At 51.9% G+C, this 21,426-nt stretch overlaps 2 long non-coding RNA genes across 10 annotated transcripts in view; both read left to right on the top strand.

Moving 5' to 3' along the window:
- The window catches only part of LOC141931425 (uncharacterized), a 77,967-nt gene extending 73,524 nt beyond the window's left edge, over positions 1–4,443 (top strand). For all 6 annotated transcript variants that reach the window (XR_012625576.1, XR_012625578.1, XR_012625579.1 and 3 more), the window contains one exon: positions 18–4,443. This is a non-coding gene — a long non-coding RNA (uncharacterized LOC141931425). The remainder of the gene's footprint in view (positions 1–17) is intronic.
- A 3,467-nt stretch (positions 4,444–7,910) lies between these two features.
- LOC141931321 (uncharacterized) lies at positions 7,911–19,719 on the top strand. 4 transcript variants are annotated; one of them, XR_012625546.1, is made up of 6 exons: positions 7,911–8,138; positions 8,345–8,451; positions 8,697–9,843; positions 12,054–12,184; positions 16,770–16,879; positions 19,369–19,719. It is a non-coding gene; the product is annotated as an uncharacterized LOC141931321 (long non-coding RNA). The 4 variants fall into 4 exon arrangements; XR_012625547.1 differs by lacking the exons at positions 16,770–16,879; positions 19,369–19,719 and having other exon boundaries at positions 9,664–9,843; positions 12,054–12,289; XR_012625545.1 differs by lacking the exons at positions 16,770–16,879; positions 19,369–19,719 and having other exon boundaries at positions 12,054–12,289.
- The last annotated feature ends 1,707 nt before the right edge of the window (positions 19,720–21,426 follow it).

Here is a 21,426-nt window from a genome sequence, read left to right as displayed (position 1 = left end):
TATTTTTTTCTTGACAGATAAATACACCAGAGGAGAAGTAAGAAGCAGCAGCTATCATACATCTCGGCTTTGATTTGCAACAAGATCCCACATAGTATTTTCATAAGCACACTTTGGAAACACTAATTACACAAGATTTCTATTAGTTAACTGCATAACTTGTTGTAAAAAAACAAATGCTGCATTGTTTCAACGGATCACTGTCAAACTGGAAGGGCATAGTGACTGAAGTGTGATTAAAAGTTGCCTTGGAGCTTTGATGTTTGTTAAATATGCTCTTTCTGTTGTTAGTAAGACATCAGCTGAATGAAGTACTATGTTAGTCCTGGGCTAACCTCAGCTGGATGATGTCAAGAATACAGAGAATGGAGAGCTTAAAAAAATTAGAAGGATCAAGTTGGATCAGTCTAAAACAGAGGCAACTGCAGAGATACAAAGATGATTTTTGAAAAAGCTGAAAAGTGTTTATAGAAAGAGGAGGCCAGTTAAGGAGTCATGGTCTCTGACTAAACACACTGAAGTGAAGCATAAAATAAAAATGTTGGCAGTGAAGAAAAGTACTCAGCTAGACCCTCTAGGTAGGTCGTAAAAATGTTAAACATTTTTTCCATGGAGATTAAGAATGGACTGCATGCACATTTGTCAAGGATAATATATATGTGTATAGTTGAGCTGTACTTGGGGAATTTATTTTGATGTCAAAGCTGTGACACAGACACTTATTCCCCCTGTTGTGTACTTGATGCTGAACTGTATGATGTAGAGAGGGCCTTAGTAGGGAAACTAAATATTCCGCATCCAGTGTTGATTCAGTCTCATTTGCCTTGCTATTGCTTTATTACTGTGACTGACTTACCCCCAGTGAATAAATGCATCGTCTCCTATGGTGAAGGGTTACCAAGTTCCTGAGTAACATGACAGAGAAGCCTGCAGACTTCTTGCATGTCATGTTCATCTTAGGAACTGCTTATTTCTGAGAAGTAATAGAACATTTTGCATATAAACAGAGGAATGTTAGCACTGTATCTGTCCAGTATTGCATCAGTTGAGATTCATGTTTCTGACAGTATGAGCCAGTTCACAAGAATCACCAGGAAGCCCCACAGCACACTTTCTTGATTTTCTTGTGAAGGGAAAATCTGTCCTATGTTCAGTCACTTGGGTACTTGTTCCCTGAAAGAAGGAATTTACTAAGTGACCTGAAAGTAACCACATCTTTTTCTTGTCCAGAGAAAAGCTGCCTCCTTTTTAGATTTCATTAAAGTTCATTGGGGTTTTTTATACCTTAGAGCAATGAGTTTCACACACTAATTATGACTTGTGTAAGTAATGTTCTAAACATTTCCTTTCTTCATTTAAGATCTACTAGTTCTTACATTGTCAGCGTTAAAAAGTACCCTGGCTTTGCTTCACTTCATTGTTCAGTGCTTTGTATTCCTCTATAATATCATGTCTTATGATATTATAATTTTCCAAACTACATAATTTCAGACTTTTCAGTCTCTTTTCATGCTGATGTCTTAGTTTGAATATATCGTGCATTTCTGAAACTTGTTCAGTTTCTTTTGTATACTTTTTGATATAAAGGAAAAAGAATTGAACATGATGCAGCAGAGAGAATACACTGTCAGTGAAATGGTGACAATGATTTTTAGTATTTCCTGATCTGTTTTTTATTAATGCAATTTTTGTTTGTTTGTTAGTTAAGCATTTGCTCAGCTCAGCCCACAAGACTATTTTTTCATCCTACACAAAGGAATGGTGTCATAATGAGATATAAAGTAACAAGACTCTGGACAAGATGTTTAGCTGTGTAGATGGATAAAAACAGGCATATTGGAAATCTTGTGAAGAGAAGCTGCACAACAATATGAGGGTGGAATCCATAATAAGAAAGGATAGGATTGGAGTGTATGAAATGAACTTGCAAGGGACTTGTAAATAGCATGCTCAGTGAGCTGATAACCGCAAGGAAAATGCTGCAATAGATGGAAAGGCAGAGGGAATAAACTGGAAGAGAATATTGTTAGAGAGAAGCCAAGCAAGTGTGAAAAACTAAGGAGCAAGAGATCAGGATTTTGGCTTTTTTCTTTCCATTCAATTTAAAATACTACGTAGCATTCTGAGAAGCCATGAAATCCGCAGGGCTTTTTAACCTGCAATTTATATTTTGCATCTGAAATCTGGTTTCTAGGCCTCATGCATTCAGGTAAACAGATACACTAATTTTCTTGGCCCTCCCTCTGTTCAGGTTGCTCATATTAGTACAGCTGAGCATGTGTCACTGTACAGAAGTGTTTCAGACATTTCCTCTAATTTCATACTCAGGGCTAGTTTTGAGAAACCAACTTGTTTTAACAGTTATTTCTTCTTTGTGAACTGTGACATAAGAAGTTATTGGTGTAATAGCAGAAATTGTATGTGTGCCAAGTCTCTTCCTTTCGGTAAAAGGGGAAAAAAGTATTGCCTCAAAAAGGCAAGCTGTTTCAGGCTTGCTGTGTCCTTGCTTCCCTAAATAGCTCGCTCTCTTCTTTGGTGTTCTTCTGTAAGCACACACTATTAGGTTTTATTGAAATCTTAAAACAATCAACCGGGAGCAGCTACTGATGTAAAATGAATATAGCAAAGCTAAATGTGAGACTGTATAGAAGGGGAAGGTGATTTTATTTTAAACAAAACTGATTTCAGTTGCTCATGCTCATTTTCCTATAGATTTCATTCAGTCAGTCTTTCTTGTTTTCCATACCCACATTTTAACATGGACCAAGATGTGTATGTCTGGCTAGTCCAACCATGATTATTTGTGGTGAAACAGAGGACAAAGGATGCCAGATTTGGAGTCATCATCATGTTTCCTGGGTTCTCTTTGATGGGTGACCCTGTGCTCATTTTGGAAGTGCCTTTTGTGCCCTTCAGGGACCCAGATCCATGAGGCATTAAGCAATGTTGTTGATTGACTGTCTGTCCTTTTGTCTCCCGTTCTGAGGGTAATCTAGTTTTAGGCTGTCCTTTGTTTTCTCAGTCTGTGTGTTTGAAGAGTCTGACCGTGATCTCAATGACCGGCTGATGGTGTCAATTCATGCTATTCTTTTGTCCCTTCTTTTCTTGTCATTTATTCTGGTGCTTTCATACCTATATTTCTGCGTGTAATTTATTCACTTCAACCTTAATGTTTCTATTACAAATCTCTGCATTATGGAAGTACATCAGGTCACACAGATGAGCTAGACAAGGGAAGTACAGTGTCTCAAACAGGTGACAAGCTATAGAGAGGATCCTGGACTAAGTAGTGTACCTGTCACACTGAAATCACATTTGGAGGGACTTCTGTGCTGGTCATTCTGACAGAATAGCATTCATTACCAATGAAAGTCCATCAGTGTAAACTAGCTTAGTCACTTGTTAAGGCTTGAAGGATACTTGGTGTTTTGGGTGACTTTTTAGTCACCAAACTCAGTGCTATGAACACTTTTGGAAGGAGAACTGTGACATGAACCCTCTGGAATGACTGTAAATGTATCAGTGCTCTTTCATATACTGTTGCTTCATTGAATGTTACCCAGTAATAACAACAGTGCTATACAGGCTCTTGTAAGAGGAGTTCCTGAATTTAGGTACCAGTAGCTTTGTTCAATAGGGTCTACACTGTTCTTTCACCTACCAATCTGGCTTTGGTTGAATAATGGCCTACGGTTCCTGGAAGCTCATTAAAGGTTATCCATCTTGTAGGTAGTTAAAAGACTGAGACAACTAGCAGTTAAGAATGTTTATATGAGGGTTTGAGAGAGAATAGTATTCTACTATTCGGAACAGTAGAATAATATTGAACCAGAATAAAAACAATGTTTTATGGAAGAAGTTGCAGGCGAGTATAAGATGATGCTCCTGTCTATCTAATAACCAAAGGTTAACTGCTGTGATTAATGTTTCCAAAGTTTTAACCCTATAGTGCATGATTGCGAGTGAGGTATTACGACCTTTCCTTTGAGGGAAATAAAACAGAAAAAACCCACCACCATGCTAAAGAAAAAAGAACATACATAAATTTAACAGCATCTCAGTTAAAATGAAATGTAAAGTTTATTTGTTATAGAGATGGAGCCAATGACAGCAAATGTTAAAAGATAACAGACCCAAAGATTTGTGAATGGATTTAGCAGACCCCAGAAGCTCCTACAGAAGGAAGTGTTCCAGCCTGGTTAACTAAGATAACTACTGATAACAACTGTTCATTATTTCTGTCTCCCACTTGCACCCTGTCAGTACTGTTAACTGTATCTTGCTTAGCTTTGCTTCGGATGGTTCTGTTTGTAATCTTACATGCATATGTTAAAACAGAAAGATACCATGCTTAGTTTTTTGATTGCCATGGCTGAAGTTGAAGACACCAGACAGATATAAACAATCTAAAGTAATAAAATCAAATAGATCCAATTGAAAGCTACCTCCATATCCAAACAAGTTTCTTGTGGTAATTAGGAGAATAGTTCACCAACATGTACTGCAAAGTTCGTATATGTAACACAAAGTATGATACATACACATACATTTGTGTGTGATGAAGCATTATCTATTAAAAGCTACAAGACACCAAGTTATTATCCAAGGTAGATGGTTGTCAAGTGACCGAGGCTATGGAAGAGGAAGTGGTAGAACTATGTAAATTATAAAGTTGAGAGATCAATTTCAGTAAGGCTCAATTAGTGCTACCCCAGGAACTGTAACTGGGGAAATGGGAAGACAGATAGAAGAAAGATTTAAGCTTTAGGTGGAGTAAAATCATCTTCTCAACTGCAATTTAAAGCAGCTTTAGAGAATTTAATTTTTCACAGCAGTGCAAGGTAACTGCTGCTATCAGCAGGCCACAATAAAATTACTGGAAAGGATTGGACCGGAGCTGGAACAAGGAACATGCTGCTGCTTTCACTGAATTTAAATAAGCAGTTGTAAAAACTCCCACCTTAAAATTCCTGAGACAAGGAGAGACTTTTACAATAAGGATTTTCACATTCACTGATACTATGGGAGCGGCACTGTTACAAAGCAGAAATGAGTGAAAGCGAGTACCAGTAGCATTGGAATTGCGTTACTTTAGGGTTGGATCAAAACTTCACCCACTTTGTGAGAGACTATTTAGCAACAGTCTGGACGATAGCAGTCTTTTGCCCTCGACAGCCTGTTTTTTCCTCCTGGCGCTGCTTCCCGCCCCATGCGCACGCGCGGCTCCTGGCTCCGCCCCACACCTACGCTGGCTCCGCCCACTGCACGGCAGATGGCTCGGCCCCCTCTCCACTGCGCATGCGCGACGGTTGGCTCCGCCCCAACCCATGCTGGCTCCGCCCCCGCTCACTGCGCATGCGCGGCGGGTGTCTCCGCCCCTACTAGCTCCGCCCTCCGCAAATACGCGGCTTTTGGCCCCGCCCCCCGCTCACGCTGGCTCGCGGGCCACCCACCCCCCCCCCCCCCCCCCCACGCCCAATGCGCATGCGCGGCGCATCGCCGTGCCCCCACCCACGCTGGCTCAGCCCCCCCGCCCAGCGCTCATGCGCGACTCCTAGCTCCGCCCCATCGCCCAGCGGGCATGCGCGACTACAAGCTCCGCCCCACCCCTCAGCGCGCATGCGTGGCTCCTGGCACCGCCCCCGCCCACTCTGGCTCCGCCCCACAGTCCAGCGCGCATGCGCGGCTCCTGGCACCGCCCCCGCCCACTCTGGCTCCGCCCCCCACCCAGCGCGCATGCGCCCCCCCGGCCCCGCCCCCGGCCCCGCTGGCTCCGCCCCACCGCCCAGCGCGCATGCGCGGCTCCTGGCCCCGCCCCCGGCCACTCTGGCTCCGCCCCACCGCCCAGCGCGCATGCGCGGCTCCTGGCCCCGCCCCCGGCCACGCTGGCTCCGCCCCACCGCCCAGCGCGCATGCGCGGCCCCTGGCCCCGCCCCCGGCCACTCTGGCTCCGCCCCCACCCAGCGCGCATGCGCGGCTCCTGGCCCCGCCCCCGGCCACTCTGGCTCCGCCCCACCGCCCAGCGCGCATGCGCCCCCCCGGCCCCGCCCCCGGCCACGCTGGCTCCGCCCCACCGCCCAGCGCGCATGCGCGGCTCCTGGCCCCGCCCCCGGCCACGCTGGCTCCGCCCCACTGCCCAGCGCGCATGCGCGGCTCCTGGCCCCGCCCCCGGCCACTCTGGCTCCGCCCCACCGCCCAGCGCGCATGCGCGGCTCCTGGCCCCGCCCCCGCCCACTCTGGCTCCGCCCCACCGCCCAGCGCGCATGCGCGGCTCCTGGCCCCGCCCCCGGCCACGCTGGCTCCGCCCCACCGCCCAGCGCGCATGCGCGGCTCCTGGCCCCGCCCCCGCCCCCTCTGGCTCCGCCCCCCCCCCCCAGCGCGCATGCGCCCCCCCGGCCCCGCCCCCGGCCACGCTGGCTCCGCCCCACCGCCCAGCGCGCATGCGCGGCTCGGGGCCCCGCCCCCGGCCACTCTGGCTCCGCCCCACAGCCCAGCGCGCATGCGCGGCTCCTGGCCCCGCCCCCGGCCACTCTGGCTCCGCCCCACCGCCCAGCGCGCATGCGCGGCTCCTGGCCCCGCCCCCGGCCACTCTGGCTCCGCCCCACCGCCCAGCGCGCATGCGCGGCTCCTGGCCCCGCCCCCGGCCACTCTGGCTCCGCCCCCCACCCAGCGCGCATGCGCCCCCCCTGGCCCCGCCCCCGGCCACTCTGGCTCCGCCCCACCGCCCAGCGCGCATGCGCGGCTCCTGGCCCCGCCCCCGGCCACGCTGGCTCCGCCCCACCGCCCAGCGCGCATGCGCGGCTCCTGGCCCCGCCCCCGGCCACGCTGGCTCCGCCCCACCGCCCAGCGCGCATGCGCGGCTCCTGGCCCCGCCCCCGGCCACGCTGGCTCCGCCCCACCGCCCAGCGCGCATGCGCGGCTCCTGGCCCCGCCCCTGGCCCCGCTGGCTCCGCCCCACCGCCCAGCGCGCATGCGCGGCTCCTGGCCCCGCCCCCGCCCACTCTTGCTCCGCCCCCCCACCCAGCGCGCATGCGCCCCCCCGGCCCCGCCCCCGGCCACGCTGGCTCCGCCCCACCGCCCAGCGCGCATGCGCGGCTCGGGGCCCCGCCCCCGCCCACTCTGGCTCCGCCCCACCGCCCAGCGCGCATGCGCGGCTCCTGGCCCCGCCCCCGCCCACTCTGGCTCCGCCCCACCGCCCAGCGCGCATGCGCGGCTCCTGGCCCCGCCCCCGGCCACTCTGGCTCCGCCCCCCACCCAGCGCGCATGCGCCCCCCCCTGGCCCCGCCCCCGGCCCCGCTGGCTCCGCCCCACCGCCCAGCGCGCATGCGCGGCTCCTGGCCCCGCCCCCGGCCACTCTGGCTCCGCCCCACCACCCAGCGCGCATGCGCGGCCCCCGGCCCCGCCCCCGGCCACGCTGGCTCCGCCCCACCGCCCAGCGCGCATGCGCGGCTCCTGGCCCCGCCCCCGCTGGCTCCGCCCCACCGCCCAGCGCGCATGCGCGGCTCCTGGCCCCGCCTCCGGCCACGCTCGCTCCGCCCCCCACCCAGCGCGCATGCGCCCCCCCTGGCCCCGCCCCCGGCCACGCTGGCTCCGCCCTACCGCCCAGCGCGCATGCGCGGCTCCTGGCCCCGCCCCCGGCCACGCTGGCACCGCCCCCCACCCAGCGCGCATGCGCCCCCCCCCGGCCCCGCCCCCGGCCACGCTGGCTCCGCCCCACCGCCCAGCGCGCATGCGCGGCTCCTGGCCCCGCCCCCGCCCATGCTGGCTCCGCCCCAGCGCCCAGCGCGCATGCGCGGCTCCTGGCCCCGCCCCTGCCCTCGCCGGCTCCGCCCCACCGCCCAGCGCGCATGCACGACTCCTAGCTCCGCGCCCCCCCCCGCCCTGCGCGCATGCGCAGCTGCTTCCCCGGGACTTCAGGACTGGCAGCTCATAGAACACGAGTTCGGAGGACTGAGGGGCACTTTAGTCGTTTAATAACGGTCTTGGTCGCTATAGTTACCCCGGGGGGGGGGGGCTGGTGGGGCGTAGCGTAGCGTGGGCCGGGCTGGAGGAGCCCCAGGGGCGGGCAGTGGCCCCTCCCTGTCCGGGGCGGTGCTGGAGGAGCAGCCGGTGCGAGCCGAGGCAGCTGCAGAGAGAAGGTGAGTGGGGCTGCGCGGTCGGTCGCTTGGCGGCTGCCGGGGAAAGCCGGTACAGGGGGGGCCGCGCGGCGCGGTGGTACCGGGGGCAGAAGCCCCTCTGCGGCGGGGCCGGGCGTCGGCGGCGCTGCCCGGAGCCGCGCTGTGGCGCGCGGGGCTGCATTCGGCCAGGCTTGTAAGAGCTGAGAGACACCCGCGTATTCTTTTAGGGTGAGGACTGGAGCTACAGAAGAAAAAGGGAGGAGAGAAGGAGAAAAGGAGAAAGAAGGGTCTGAAGTGGTAAATTTCCCTGGCAGCGCTGAGAGCGAGAGCTGTGGTGAGTCCTGGGACCACAGGGTCCTCTTGCCCCTCGAGTGCATGTGGGCCCTCCCCTGTTGCCCTCTCTATCCCACACTGATGTGATTTTTTTTTTTTTTTTGCTTCCCTTTACATCTGCTCTCCTCTCTTCTGTCCTGCTCTCTCTCCCTCTTTCTCTCTTCTTCTAGCTCTGTCTTTTTCTCTCCATGATATTGCCCTGCTTCCTCTCTTTCTTTTTTTTTATTCTCTGTCTCGCTCCTGCAGCCTAGCGCTGGTTTTTTCCTTTTCCCGTTCGTCGTCCTGATTGGCATCGATCCCTTTTCTCCCACAACTTCTCTGGCCTGTTCCCACTCATTCTTTTTCTCTCTGTGCCTGCACGTGCTGCTATGTGTCCTTGACTGCCTTTTGCCCTCCCCCCTTCTCCACCTCTATCTCTTTGTCTTGCTCACTGATGCCCACCCCCCTAATTCTGTATCTCCCTGTCCTCCACCCTCTTCACCTCACCCTCTTTCGGACCCTTTGTGCTGGTCCCTGCCTTGGCTATTGATTGCTTCATATGTCCTATGTGTCCCTGCCTTTTCTCACGCTCCACATCTCTGTCATTCTCTTTGTTGCTCTTGTTGGTTCCAGGCCAGCATCCTGCTCTGTGTCCCTCTCCCTTCTGCAGTCGTCTCCTGCTGTCTGGCTCCCTGTCCCTCACCTCTCTTCTAGATGCCTCTGTCCTGCCTCCTCTGTTTTCTGATCCCTCTGGCCTGCTACCCATCGCTGGCTTGGTGTTCTTTCTCCACCTCTCTGCCTCGGTCCTGTCCCTCTCCTCATCTCTCGGTTGCTGCTGTTCCTTTCTCCATCACTGCCTCTCTCCCTGTCCCTTTTCTCTTCTCTCTGTCCTCCATCCTCTCCCAAACATTTTGCCTGTAGAGCTCCATACCACTGCCCATCCTATTGTTTCTTGCTATATCCCCCTGCCCAGCTCAGTGTCCCGTTATTTCTTGTGTTGTGCTCCCTGGCTTTTTTCAAATCCTGCAGCCCAGCCATGGTTTTAATTTCTCCCTATAGTTGTCCTGATCTGTGCGGGTTTTTCTCTCTCCTATTTCCTCAACCACTCCAGCTTGTTCTGTACCTTTTGTATCGCTCTCGCTCGTCTTCTCAGTCCATTTCTGTCTCGATCCATCTGTTCTGCTCCTCGCTTATCAGTTTCTCTCTCTTTCCTCTGTCCTACTCCTGCACGTAGTGTGTGATCGAGTGAGGTTCCGTGTCTAGCAGGCCTCATCTCGTAAGAGCTGTGAGACGCCTACATATTCTCTGAAGTGGAGGACAGCCAGGCAACTGGAGCTACAGAAGAGGAAGGCAGAAGACAAAGAGAAGGAAGAGTCTGACCTGTCAAATTCTCCCAGCAGCACTGAGAGCTGCAGTAAGTCCCGAGTACTCAGGGCCCTCTCATCCTTCTTGTGTGTCCTGGTCCCTCCCTGTCTTTCTCCTAGACTCCTCTCTTTCTGATGCTGCTCAGCTTTTTTTGCTCACCTGTATCTTCCTTCTCCATCTTGCTTGGAGCAGCTCCCTGTCCCCATCTTGTAGGTTGTCCCTCTCTCTGCCCTGTACCCTGCCACTATTGTTGCCTTTCTCGATCTCTCTCTGTCCAGCTCCCTGTCCCTATTGATTAATTCCTCCCTCTTCTTCCTGCACCCGCTGCTATTCCCTGTGATCTCCATCTCTCTCTGTCCGACTCCCTGTCCCCAGTTTTTCATTCCTACCTCCCCCCCTCATAGCCTGTCTGGCCTTTTTCCTCGGTGTCTTTCTCACTGGCTGACTCCCTTCTGCTATTTTTTATTTCCTCCCTATCCATCTTGTTGCCCATCGCTCTTTTGTCTTCTCTCTCCATGTCTCTCTGTCTGTCTTCCAGTCACTGTTCTTTAATTCCTCCCTCTTCCGTGTAGCTTGCTGCTATTTTTTTTCCCATTCTCCATCATGCTCTGTCTGGTGCCCTGTCCCTATTTGTCAATTCCTCCCTCTCTACCTTGCGGTCTGTCTCTTTTCCCCATTTAATTGTTGTGTATCTCTCTGTCTGGCTCCTTTGTCCCTGGTTTTTGGATTCCTTCCTCTGTGCCCCATACCACGTGTGGTCTTTTCTCTTTTGTGGTCTGTTTCTGGCTGGCACTCTGTTACTATTCAGTAATTCCTCTCCTGATGCCTTGTAGTTGTTTTGCTGATTAAGGATACCAATTAAACTCAGACACCAGAGTGAAAAGAGTAGGCATATTTTACTAGTGATAACCAAGTAATGTAACAGCGTAATACGGAGAACATGCAGTAAGAAGAAGCAGAACAGTGCACTTAAAGCAACAAACAGGAAAATACAGGGTAATGCATACTACACGAGAGAGAGAGAATAGTAATTAAGAGAAATACATCACCACTTGCATATGTTATCATCATCATCCAGGTCCACAGACGCTGGGGAGCCCCGGTTACAGCAAGGATTTGGAGAGCCAGTCCCAGCAAGTGGGAAATCCTATGCGGTGCGTCCACCCATAGGTGAGGCATCCAAAGTCACTGCAAACAGGCCCAGCCTTATATACCAGAGATCGACAAGCCAGAATAGCTGGCACCTTTGTTTTGAGCAGAAAATTTCTGGTTTCATTCTCCTGTTGGATTCCACCCAAAGCTTGGCCAGGGCTTGGGGGGGGAACCAAGGGAGTTTCTAACAAGGCCAAATACTTGGGTTCTCAGCCTTGAACAAGGCTGCGAAAGGAAAGTTGAATACATTCTCTCCTCACTACTGATTATATTTTGTCTTTCACTAGCGAGTTTACATATTTTATTAATGACTACATGCTAAGTTAGCAGCTTCAGCTTAGGGCCTGTTGTTCAGGCTGCAGTATTTCAATGCTTTAGCACTTTTTACACCAGCATAAGTGGGTTGTTATAACTTAGTACAATACCTACTAGCACAGTGGTTATCAGTTATAAAATATACAGGATTCATCTATAGGTCAACTCAGGCTTGGGCCTGTTGTCCAAGCCTTAGCACTTCAGTAGTCTGTTGCTTTTGTCCTTTCTCCATCTCACTCTCTCTGTTTTCCCTGTTTTAGAATTCCCCCCCTCTTCTTTCTGTATGCATTGGTATTAGTTTTTGTCTCCAGGTCTCTTTTTTACTGTCTCTCTGTCCCTGTTTCCTAATTCTTCCTTCTCTGCCCTGTAACATGTAGCTCTGTGGTTTGATTTGTGTTCCTCCCCTGCCCTTTCCCTCCATTGTTTGCTGTCCTGACTCCCCATCGCTGTTGCTTTTTCCTCCCTCTGTGCCCTGTTCTTTGTAGCTTTGTCTTTTGCCATCTCTCCTGGTCTAGCTCCCTGCCCCTATTCTTTTTTCCTCCGTGTCTGTTGTGCTGCCCATCCCAGGTTTTTTTCTGCATCTCTGTCCTGCTCCTCATCCTTCTTTGTTGGTCTCTGTCCTGCTCCTTCTTCTTCTTTCTGCTGCCTCTTTTCTTCTCTCCCTGTTGCTTCTTTCTCCATATCCGTGTCGGGCTCCCTGTCCCCATCCTCTCACCACCCCATTCCTTGCCTCTTGTTTTCTCACTACCCCCATACTGGCCAGCCGGCTGCCCCTTTTCTCCTGTCTTCTAGTGTTCTGCACCCTGCTCCTCATTTTCGGTAGTCTCCAGCTCTGCCCAGCAGCCCATTGCTCCAGGAGCCGACTGACTGACTGACTGTTCCCTGCTGGCCTGAGGAGCGTGGCTCTGGGAACAAGCGCCCAGGTGTGTCAGGGGCAGGGGGAGCATTAGGGGCCCTGAGCCCCGGAGCAGACTTGCTTCTGGGACTTGTTATGTGTGTGACTGAATAAACACATGCTGTCTGCTGGCTGCCTTTTGTGCTTCCTTTGCCCCGGGCGAGGGGCTGTGAGGGAGCCCAGGGGAGGGGTGATGATGCACTGTGGGGGTGGGGGGATGGCCTCCAGCTGTGGGCTGGAGCTGGAGGGGCCCCAGGTGTGGGCAGTGAGGCTGATGGCAGTGGCCCCTCCCTGTAAAGGGGTTGCTCCAGGTGGAGGGGTGGGTGCTGCTGTTGAAAGCAGGGAAGCCCTCAGAGGGGTCGGTGTAAACCAAGGGGGGAGCAGAGCAGTTGCTGAGTGTTGCTGGGCTGTGGCTGCACCAAGGGAGAAGGTGAGTGGAGCTGTGCAATCAACTGGCAGCTCCTGGGAAAGGAGCTCATGGAGAGGATGGTGGTGTCTGCAGGGTGGCAATGGGGCGGCACAGAGCAGCGGGGGGACACTGCTCGGTGTTGAAGCCGGTGGCGGGGACACTGTGGGGCAGGCTGTCCAGGGCTGTGCCTGGTGGGGCTTCTGGGTGTGTTGGCGGGGGTTGGGAGGGGTGAACAATGGTGTCCCTGCAGGGTCAGAAAGTAGGGAAAGCTGCCTCTCACAACATAGCAGTAGTCCTGGTGTATGGGGTTTCTGGTCAGCCACGTTGGTTCCCTGGGGAGTGCTGGGATGTGTGGTCTTCCAGCACTTGGCTTGCAGGTGGCCATGCCGTGTTTGCCAGCACGTGCCAGGAGCTGTAGGTTTTGCAGACTTCGCTGCCAGGCAGCTGCATTGCTCATGGGCGCACATAGCACGGCATAGTCCTTGCTACCACTACGGCTCCTGCAACGCAGCACGAGGGATAGTTTTGTTACTGCTTTCATGTGGTTTCCTGCGGGCTTCTGGCTGCTCCCCAAAAAGCGTGCCTGCACCTCGAGAGTGCGTGCGCAGTGGCGCACCACCCCGCATCCGACAAGCAGTACTGCCGCTTGGCTGCTGCTCGTGTGGGGTGTGGCGCTCGCCTGTGCTCACTGCTGCTGTCTGACAAACACAACATGGTACTGCAGGTGGGCTATGCAGAGGTGCCCCCATGCCCCACTCTGCCACCCACCAGCAACGTCAACACGATGCTCCAATGCCTGTGGGGTGGTGCGGCCACGCTTGGTGCTGCCTCCTGATAAGGAAATGCTGCCGCCACCCCACATGCATGCTGTCAGCGGGCGCTCGGCATGCAAAGTGCAGGACTGCAGTGCCAGCACTGCACGGGTGCGCAGCACTGTCAGAGCTGGCTTTCCTGCTGCCGCAGTATGATGACTTGCTGGGCGTGATTCCTGGTGGTGGGTGAGGGCCAAGGCCACCGTTGAGGCCAGCAAGCCCCTTTGGCAGGTGTGGGGGCACCTCCTGCCTGCTGGCCCCATGGCAGTGGTGGGACAGGAAGCTTCACACTGCCCGCTGTGTCATGCCTCCACTCTGCTGGAGGTGATCTGGGCCAGCGGAGCCCCAGAGAGTTACCTGAGAGCTGGTAGAAAGGAAGAGGGGAAGAAGATGGGTGTCCCTGCCAGGGGTTGGTGCTGGGTGCCTCCCCAGCTTGCCAGAGTTCCCCTTGAGCTGGTACTGGCCTCACCCGCACCATGCAGCTGGCCCCAGCTCTCACACCTCCCCTGAAGCCTGTCCCATAGCCCCAGGTCACCCCCAAGCCCTGTGGGGGTGGCAGCAAGCTGGCCCTTGGTGCATCTGCAGAAGCCCCTGTGGAAGGAGGGGCTCTGGCCAGGGGTGATCTATGGGTAAATTATAAGGATCCAAAAGATGGATTGTGGAAAGGACCAGCTAAAGTAGTAATATGGGGAAGGGGATATCTTTGTGTTTCTACACCAACAGGCACTGTATGGGTTCCAGCGAGATGGGCGAAACCTGCCGCACCTCCCAATGACGCCGGAAGAGAGACAAGCTCATCGACAGCGACTGATTAACCTGGGGCAGGGGTTATGCTTGTGTCTCTACAGATGCCGGCCCTCGCTGGGTTCCTGCTCGGTGTGTTCGGCCTGTGCTGGAACCTGCATCAAGCTGAAGGCTGGAGAGGCGCAAGGGCTGCCATAACCTGACTTTGAGTAGCCTGAGCCTGTTCTTTCATTCCTTCCCCTAATTTCTTTATTGCCTCTACAAGAAAAGCCTGAGGTCCAGTGGGTATCGATGACGCCTTTTCAAGTGCCTCCTCTACAGTCCAATGTGCCCTTAATGTATTCAGCAAACTCTTTGTAGCAGGATTGCCATTTTGTGAAATACATTGTTTTAAGAGAGCACCCTGCATGTAGATAGGTACTCTTGCTCTTTCAATTGCATTTACCAACTTATCTACAAAACTGCCCAAAGTTTCTTCTCTCCCTTGCTTAATTCCCATATACATTGGAACTCCGCCTGGCTCTTTCACCTGCTCTATGGCTTCTCTCACTAACCTCATTGCCTCTCTCACCTTATCCGGACCAAGCAATGCTTGAGCTTCTACTCTAGCATAAGGTCCTAACCCCATTAATTCATCCATTGTAATCCCTTGTAATGGATCTCCTGCTTGCCGCTGTATCGCTATCGATTCTAACACTCTCGCTTGCCAATGCGCATTAAACAACAACCACTGACTAGGAGAGAAAATTAACTTTGCTATACCCCGACAATCTGCAGGCAAAAGAAGTTGAGTGCTCCAGAGATAATCTAACATTTGACGAACCGGTTCACCAGTAACACCATAAGAACTCACTGTAGAGCGCAATTGTGATAAAAGCTTCCAATCTAATGCCGTAACAGTAGCATTTATTCCACCAGCTGGGTTCGGCTGAAACTGAACTGGAAAAGCCATTGCTGTCGCCATCTGAGTCATCTCCTCATCCCCTTTTTCTAACCCCTCTCGTGCCAATGCATTCCAAGCCCGACACCTTTCTTTAGCGATCTCTATCCCCAGCCCATCTTCTGAGCCAGGAGTAGAATTCTCGCTTTCCGGCGTCACAGTGTGGCTGGACGCGTCAGGGCTACTCAGGGCAGAAGCGGGGGGAGCGGTAGGGAGAACTCGTTCTGAGCTTTCCTGTCCCGTCTCTTCGGAACGTAAAGGTGGTAAAACAAGCTCACGAAACGTAGGCGGTAATGGCCACCTAGTTTCCTCCTCCCCATATCTGGTGTTTTTCTCTTTTGCCGCAATTGCGCTCTGTGCAGCTCTTTTTTCAGCCTGATACCTCAGCAATTCATTATGAACCATCCTCCATAACTTTCCCAACTTTTTTGCTGTCTTATCATCGTTCAATGTTAATTCCCATAACTTATCTCCAAATTTTCGCCATTCCGATAACTCATGAACTGTATGTGGATTAATAAAACAACCTTGCTCTACCCCATAAGCTAAAAGCCCCTGAAGATCCTTTTTTACATCTATTCCCTCAACCCGGCGTTGTGCCAGCCAGGATGCAAATAAATCATATGCTGCTTGCCTGTCCATACCTGAATTTTTCCGTTGCAGCCTTTCCAGGTCTCGGCAGCACGTATCAGCAGGGCTCACCTCTTATGACACCCTGGGCGCGGGCCTTTTTAGTCGCCTTTCGCCGTCCTCGCTGCTTAAGGACCTGAACAACCTTCTCTGGTCTTTATCCTTTGTGGTGCCCTATACGTCCTTTGGCACGTATCACGTCGTTAGCAGATCACGTCCTTTGGCACGGATCACGTCGGGGTCATCACTTGTTGAAAGAACGCAGAGGGAGCCCAGCCATCATTTAATGCACAAAGGCTCAACTTTATTAGTACTCACACTTCTTTTATATCCACAATAATTAGTTCATACATATTGCAAAAAGCAAGCTCCTTATAGGTTGCTAAGGTTAGATACATTGGTTGCTAAGGTTAAATACCAATCTCTCCCCTTATGATTTCTGCAAGGCCTTCTACATAGTCCTGCTTCTGTTCTTTGTTCTTCTTTGATACTTTTCGGTATTCTCCCATCACGTCGCCGTTGTCAGCAGTTCCTCGGTGCTGTGCCCTTTCTCACGTAGCCAGTTGTTAGCAAACTGCTCCACAGTGATCTATGGTAATAATGGTAGTTGCTTCATCTTTCCTTCTCCCAGAGGCCGCACTGAGACTGTGCTTGCCTGTTCCTTCCCTGGGGATGCTGCTGACTGGACCCACCTCAGAACTGTGTGGGGTGTCTCTGCCTGGCTTTGTGCTCCTCTCAGCATAGAGGTGAAAAGGGACAGGCCCCTGGGAAATTTTCTGGATATGGACAGGAGCTGCCATGGCTGAAGCTGGAGAGGCCTGAGAAAGGGAACAAAGAAGAAAATCAAGGCCATCTGGGCAGCACCTGCCTCCCACTGCAGGAAGAGAGAACCTGCCTCTCTGGATGAGGAAGCAGGCCTCTTCATAGTCCGCAGCAAGCCAGACCGCCAACGTGCACCGTAGCGTCTGTGTGCGTCACCCCAAGTGCAGTACGGCCGCGTAGTGCGTGAGCGAGTGAGGCTACATGAACAGGAAGCCGTGTCTCGTAAGAACTGAGAGACACCCGTGTATTCTTTTAGGGGGAGGACAACCAAGCGACTGGAGCTACAAAAGAGGAAGGGAGGAGAGAAGGAGAAAGAAGGCTCTGAACTGGCAAATTTTCCTGGCAGCGCCGAGAGTGACGGCTGGGGTGAGTCGCAGACCCTCAGGGCCCTGTTGCCCCTCTTGTGCATTTTGGGCTCTCCCCTGGCCCCCTCTCTATCCCACACTGCTGTGATGTCTCTGCTTCCCTTTATCTCTACTCTCCTTCTTCTCTCCTGCTCCCACTCCCTCTTGTTGTGTCTTCTTCTAGCTCTCCCTTTTTCTCTAGATGCCTTTGTTCCTCTCCTTTCTTTTTTTCATCCTCCATCTCTCTCCTGTAGCCTAGTGCTGGTTTTTTCCTTTTCCAGTTCTTGGTCCTGATTGGCATCGGTCTGTTTTTGCCCACAACTTCTCTGGCCTGTTCCCTGGCGTTCTTTTCCTCTCCGTGCCTGTCTGTGCCGCTCCATGTCTCTGAGTTGCTCTCTCTCCCTCCTCCCCTGACATTCTGTATCCCTTTACCTTGGTCATTGATGCCCACCCCCCTTATTCTATATCTTGCTGTCCCTCTTTTCCTCCCTGTTTATCTCATCCTTTCTCTGACCCTTTGTGCTGCTCCCTGTCTCAATTATTTATTGCTTCATCTCTCTGTCCTGTTCTCTGTCTCTGTTCTTTGTCGTACTCCACCTCTCTGTCATTCTCTGTTGCTCTTTGCTCTCTAATCCTGCATCCTGCTCTGTGTCCCTCTCTCTTCCACAGTCATCTCCTGCTCTCTGGCTCCCTGTCCCTCACTGTCTTCTAGATCTCTCTGTCCCTTCTCTCTCTTCTTGATTCTCTAGTTTCCTATCTTGCACTGTCCTTTGTTTTTCTATCTCTCTGACTCTGTCCAGTCACTCTATCCATTTCTCTAATGTTTCTTTCTCCATCTCTGCCTCACCCCCTTTCTGCTTTGTCTTAGTTCCTCCATCCTCTCCCTAACCATTTGAATGTGTATCTCCATATCTTGGCTTGTCCTGTTGACTCTCACTATATCCCCCTGTCAAGCTCCCTGTCCCATTAACTCTCACTATATCCCCCTGTCAAGCTCCCTGTCCCATTATTCTCCTCTGTCCTTCTCTCTGCCCCTTTTTCCTCATCCTGCAGCATACCACAGTTTTCTTGTTGTCCCTCTCTTTGCCCTGATCTGTCTGTCTCTCTCTTACTCTATCAACCCTTCTGGCTTCTTCTCCATCTATTTCTCTCCTCTCCTCCCACCTTCCTTATTCCCCTCATTTAATTTATCTCTCTTTCTGTCCTTTTTGCTCCCCACTCATCATTTTCTCTGTATTTCCCTCTCTCTTGCTCTCTTGCTGACCCTGTTTTTCTTCCACCATGCCCCAGCAGGACTCCTCATCCCTTTTATAGTGATTTCTCCATCTCACTGTGCTTTGTTCTTTACTCCTATCCAGAACATGGTTCTGTTAGAAGTTAGGTAGCATGTGTGGTCTTGCTAGAAAAGAAGCGTAACCCTGTAGCGTTTCATTTTTTTCATAGGAAACTAAAGCACATCCTCTTGGATAATATTATTGCATTTAGCTGATTGGTTAGTACAGTTAGTATTGGTTATTTAGCTGATAGCTTAGTACAATATCTGTCTTTTTCTATCTATACCACCTCAGAAAAGCTAATTTTAATTCCCTACCCAGTCATATTGCTGATGCAATAGATGTAACGAAGGAGCAGATATTGTCATTTCCAGTAAGGGTCGCTTTCTTCAAACAGCACTTTCCATTCAGTAAACTTAAGGTAGGTGAGAAAACTTGCTTCTGCTCCCCTGGCTGCTTTTATGCCTTCTGGTGGTTCACCCCTCCCCTTTCCCAGGTGATTGTGGTCAGGGTGGTGGGTGGGGCCTGGGGTATATAAGCCACAGCCTCTCCTCAGGGTGGTCATTCTGCTCTTAGGCCTCTCTGAGGTCAGTGCTTTAGTGGTCCTTGTGTAAATAGCAGCTTTTGAGCTGTTGAAGCCCTTTGGGCAGGTGTGTTTTGATAACCACAGAAACAGAGCTACCCAAGGTAAGAGTTTCAGGATCAGTCAAGGTTCAACAGCATATATAAGAGGAGGTGCAGTGGCATGTAGTGGTTTATTTTCAGGTAAGTAATTTTGTATGAAGTGGTGGTGAGTGTGTGTGTGTTTAAGATGGCTTAATAGCATATGTGTTGTATTTTCCTGGCTTTTCTGACTTTATTAAAGATGGGAGCTTGTTTTTTTCCCTAGTATTGCTGTACATATTGTAAGTTGTTGATATCATCTGTCTAAATAGGACCAAAGATGAGATAATGTAGCAAGGGTTAGAATGAGCATCTTGTGTGCATTTGTACATGGAATTTTAACATTTCTCAAAAAAGGGGCAGGGATGTAAGGTGCAGGGTCTTTCAGGGTACGGGATGGCTCATTGCCTTTCCTAATTCCCTGCAGAGAATGATGTTGTTTTGCAGGTGCTGTGTAGGCAGCCTTTGGAATAGGACGAGCATTTGAAGTGAGCTGGGATAGTAGAGAGGAGGAGCATGGCCCCAGTGTTTTCACACAAGCACAACTACGATGTTTTGTCTTTTGATGTCATAGGTGCCACAAGCGATGATTGCCGTAGCGTCCAACACTGAAACCGGCATGGAGCAGGTGAGCAGAAAGTCTGATGCTTTTGAGGAGGAGCGTGTTGCAGAAGAGGGCTGTGTCAGCCAACATGGTGCTGACTCCTGGTGATGTTTTTGTGCAGATGAAGAGGAACATGGCATCCATAGGAATATCCAGGTTAGCTGATGTGGTTGTTGTGGAAAATGGCCTCAGACTCCCAGCCCCCAGATAAGTTGAGGGACTGGTGTTTGGGAGAGGTCTCTGGGGTGAGCCCAAGTTTGGGAATTGAGGGAGCAGTTTTCAAGTTAGCGTAGGTGAGAGGGCTGTCCAGGAACGGTGCCCTTTGGGCAGGGAAAGGGAGCAGGTGACCTTTCTGCACAAGACGGCCATGTGCCAGGCAGGGCAGTTACAGCCTATGGCTGTGTTGTTGTGTAGTTCACGTTTTCCATTTTATGTGTCCTAGAGCTTCCTTGGGTCACGACATCCTCCTCGCTCTTTGCACTGAAGTAGCACGGACCATCCCTCGGGTCTCGAATGCCTATAGTCATTGTCACAGTGCCGGTGATCTTTTGTATTGCGTTACAAGCTTAAAACATGGATAGGTCTTGGAAGTTTCAGGTCTGTCTGCTTTTGCGGCATTGTTCCAGGCTGCGTTAACATCTCTGGTCTCGAGCAGCCCATTTTTGTAAAGACGTTTCCTGGGAGTTCTACCCTGCATCCTTACATGCTTAGGTCTTGAAGTAAGGTGTCTTGCACCTGCCTCATCCCAGTTGCTCCCATCTGTTTTTGTCTCAGGCCACAGCGTTTGGCTCTTCTCAGCCTGCCATGGATTATTCCTCATGGCCTCGCTGGTCTTCTCATCTGGCACAGTCTCTGGCTGAGGGGTCATTTTTAGAGAGCTTGTTTTAATGTCTCTGTCACACCATTTGTCTTGTATGTGCGCAGTGTTGGTCTGTGCCTGTTTATGTCTGGGTTGGAGCTGCTCTGCCTAGGGGCACAGCAGTGATAACAGGGTGGGAGGGAAGTCAACGCCACAAAAAGGGGAGGCTGAAAAGGGGTGGGAGGCCAAAAAGGGGTGAGAGGCTGGAGAGAAGTAGAGGCCAGAAAAAATTGTAGGCCAAAAAGGGGTGGGAGGCCAAAAAGGGGTGGGAGGCGGGAGAGAAGTAGAGGCCAGAAAAAAATGGGAGGCTTAAAAGGGGTGGGAGGCCTAAAAGGGGTGGGAGGCCTAAAAGGGGTGGGAGGCCTAAAAGGGGTGGGAGGCCTAAAAGGGGTGGGAGGCCTAAAAGGGGTGGGAGGCCTAAAAGGGGTGGGAGGCCTAAAAGGGGTGGGAGGCCTAAAAGGGGTGGGAGGCTGGAGAGAAGTAGAGGCCAGAATAAAATTGGAGGCCAAAAAGGGGTGGGAGGCTGGAGAGAAGTAGAGGCCAGAATAAAATTGGAGGCCAAAAAGGGGTGGGAGGCCAAAAAAGTGTGGGAGGCTGGAGAGAAGTAGAGGCCAGAAAAAATTGTAGGCCGAAAAGGGGTGGGAGGCCAAAAAGTGGTGGGAGGCCTAAAACAGGGTGAGAGGCTGAAGAGGAGGCCAGAACAAATTGTATGCTGAAAAGGAGTGGGAGGCCAAAAAGGGGTGGGAGGCTGGAGAGAAGTAGAGGCCAGAAAAAATTGTAGGCTGAAAAAGGGTGGGAGGCCAAAAAGGGGTGGGAGGCCAAAAAAAGGTGGGAGGCTGGAGAGAAGTAGAGGCCAGAACAAATTAGAGGTCGATAAGGAGTGCGAGGCAAAAAAAGGGTGGGAGGCTGGAGAGAAGTAGAGGCCAGAACAAATCAGAGGTCGAAAAGGCGTGGGAGGCTGAAAAATGGTGGGAGGCTGGAGAGAAGTAGAGGCCAAAAAGGGGTGGGAGGCCTAAAAAAGGGTGAGAGGCTGAAGAGAAGAGGCCAGAACAAATTTTAGGCTGAAAAGGAGTGGTAGGCCAAAAAGGGGTGGGAGACCGGTGAATAGAAGACGCCAGAAAAAATTAGATGCTGAAAAGGGGTGGGAGGCCAAAAAGGGGTGGGAAGGT

This window comes from Strix aluco, chromosome 17, assembly GCF_031877795.1.
Source record: "Strix aluco isolate bStrAlu1 chromosome 17, bStrAlu1.hap1, whole genome shotgun sequence".
Lineage (NCBI taxonomy): Eukaryota > Metazoa > Chordata > Aves > Strigiformes > Strigidae > Strix > Strix aluco.
Note: the sequence above shows the minus strand (reverse complement) of the source record. Positions and strands in the feature narration are given on the sequence as shown.